This window comes from Galeopterus variegatus, unplaced genomic scaffold (genome assembly GCF_000696425.1).
Source record: "Galeopterus variegatus unplaced genomic scaffold, G_variegatus-3.0.2 Scaffold1127, whole genome shotgun sequence".
Classification (NCBI taxonomy): Eukaryota; Metazoa; Chordata; class Mammalia; order Dermoptera; family Cynocephalidae; genus Galeopterus; species Galeopterus variegatus.
Genome location: NW_007727238.1, coordinates 444,261 through 447,303, shown reverse-complemented (window position 1 = coordinate 447,303; position 3,043 = coordinate 444,261).

The following is a 3,043-nucleotide window of genomic DNA, read 5'->3' as shown; positions in this document are numbered from 1 at the left end:
CGCTGCCACGCTTCCCAAGCGGCGCACTAGCGCAGTGCGCCACCGGGCCGGCCCCTAGAATGGCTATTATTAAAAAGACAAAAAGATTGGGCCGGCCCGTGGCTCACTCGGTAGAGTGCGGTGCTAATAACACCAAGGCCCTGGGTTCGGATCCTATATAGGGATGGCCGGTTAGCTCACTGGCTGAGCATGGTGCTGACAACACCAAGCCAAGGGTTAAGATCCCCTTACCGGTCATCTTTTAAAAAAATAAAAAATAAATAAAAAGACAAAAAGATAACAAGTGTTGGCGAGGATGTGGAGAAAAGGGAAGCCTCGCACACTGTTGGTGGGAGTGTAATTTAGTACAGCCATATGGAGATTCTTCAAAAAGTTAAAAATAGAACTACCATGTGATCCAGCAATCCCACTTCTGGGTATATATCCAAAGGAAATGAAGTCAGTATGTTGAAGAGACACCTGCACTCCAGTGTTCGTCGCAGCATTAGTCACAGTAACTGAGATATGAAATTAGCCTAAGTGTCCATCTACAGATGAATGGATAAAGAAAATATTGTTTTATGTCTATATAATATATTATATTATATATGTATAAAATATGGAATACTATTCAGCCTTAAAAAAAAAAAAAAGAAAGAAATCCTGCCATTTGCGGTAACATGGACGTACCTGGAGGACATTGCGCTAAGTGAAATAAGCCAGACACAGAAAGACAAGCACCGCGTGATCTCACTTACATGTGGAGTGTAAAAAAGCCAAACTCATAGAAGCAGGAGTGGAATGATGGTTTCCAGAGCGTAGTGGGAGGGAGAGGGGGAGATGCGAGTCAGAGAAAACAAAGTTTCAGTTAAGACGAACAGTTCAGGAGATCTATTGGACAGCATGATGACAATAGTTAATAATAATGTACTGCATACTTGAAAATTGCTAAGAAAGTAGATCTTAAATGTACTCATCCACACGCACACGAAATAACTGTGTGAGGTGACAGATATGTTAATTAGCTTGATTGTGGTAACCATTTCACAATGTGTACATACATCAAAACATCATGTTGTCTACTGTAAATATATACAATTTTTATTTGTCAGTTATACTTCAATAAAGCTGGAAAAAGATAAAATAACATTTTTTTTAAAGTTTCATCAGCCCAGAATCAGGAGGTTTGATGCAGCCTCTGGTAGGTAATGGCTGCCTTGGGTCCTGCTCCAGAGACACAGGCTGCAGGAGTCCCACGCTTACCGCCTGCGAAGTTCTCACAGGGTCTTCTGAGTCTGAAACTGCAACTCTTCTATACTGAACACCTGCTTCCTTCATGTTTTTCTACTAGCACGTTCTCTACCTGGCACAATATCTCTAGGGTCAGCTTGAAATTACCGTGGCCACATTGGGGAACTTGTGAAATGAATAAGATTGTTCATTTCAAAAAAAAAAAAAAGAGGTTCCTTAAAACAAAGAGGGAAGCGCTCTCTCTCTGCTGTCTCTGCTTCCACCATCTTGTAATGTGAGCCCCCTGGGTCACTGTTGCCACCACCAGATGGACTTTGAACTTCCCAGCCTCAGAAACTAGCACATGCATCACTGCCTCCATGTCTGCCCCAGATGACCTTCCAATGAATGTTGTCCTGCTAATGGTACAAAAAGTCTCCTACAAGTGGAACCATAAGAAAGGGACAAGGAAATGTGGAGCAAATCAGAAGCAAAGGATACCCTAAATGGTTGCAGGAGGGACCCAAAAGAAAGGGAGACCAGAATTTCCGCAAGCCCCACCAGTCAAACTCTGCCAACTTGACACTCTTCTTTTCCTCGCTCCCCGACCCCTTAAAAACATGCCCAGACCCTGCATTGGGGAGACAGACGTGAGCTTGCCTCCCGTCTCCTTGCTGGCCTGTCGTGCACCAAAGCTTTCCTCTCACACACACACGCAAAGAACAAAGAGGAGAGAAACCCTCATTAGGAGATTATTATTTTTGTCTAAAAGACAAATTCTTTTTTACTTTTTGGAAAGTAGGAAACTCTCCGCCACCCTTGTTTGCATATTTCAAGGATTAATGAGTGGTAGTTTGGCTCTTTTGTTTGCTTTCTTTTTTCTTTTGTGGGTGGCTGATATGGGGATCCAAACGTTTCCGTGACCTTGGTCTTATAAGGCTGTGCTCTAACCCACTGAGATAACTGGCTGGCCCCTGAGAGGTAGTTTTAAAATTCTTTAGATTGATAAAATTGTCAAGGGTCCAAGTTATTGTCTTAAAGCAGCTGCAGTCCGTCTCCCTTCCCCCACCTACTGTGTTTGTCCAGATGGGTTTTCTACGTCTGTATGTTCTTCCCTGTCCTTCAAAAAGTAACATAATTCGCCTTTCACAATAATAATTTCATATTTATCTGAAGCTGGCTCCCTCTCAAGTTTTTCCTGTTCCTCCCCCTCCCTTTTACCCCTTTGGGCAACTTTAAAGATTAACTGATCAAAAAAACATTCAGTTGTTAGTGTACGCTCTAGGAGTTATCTAGTCCAGATAAACTGTCAAAAGAAGGAAAGAAAAAGTTAGTAAACTGTTTCTTTTCGTGGATACCAAAAAGTGTACTTACATAATAAATAGCCTTTGTTATTAGAGTTATGAGAAAAAAGAAAAGAACTTAATTCCAAGACAAAGAAGAAGTTTTGATATGACTGAGAGTCTTTAAAAATTAGTTTGCCACTTACAAATAATGTCAGCACAATATTTTTGGTTTGTACAAAATCAGGATTAAATTATTTAAACTTTCTAAATTTTCTACACTGGTTTTATGAGTTATTATTGTTTCTGTAACTTCAACTTCATACACACACACATATATGTAATTTTTATTTAACAACATGAACAACTAAATGAAAACAGCAGATGTCTTTTTTTTTTTTTTTTGTCTTTTTCCGTGTCCAGCAATGGATCGCAACCCTCGGTGTCGCCCCCGCGCCTCGCTCAGCCAGTGAGCGGGAACCGGTCTGTATGTGGGATCCGAACCCTCGGCTCCGAACCCTCGGCTCCGAACCCTCGGCTCCGAACCCTCG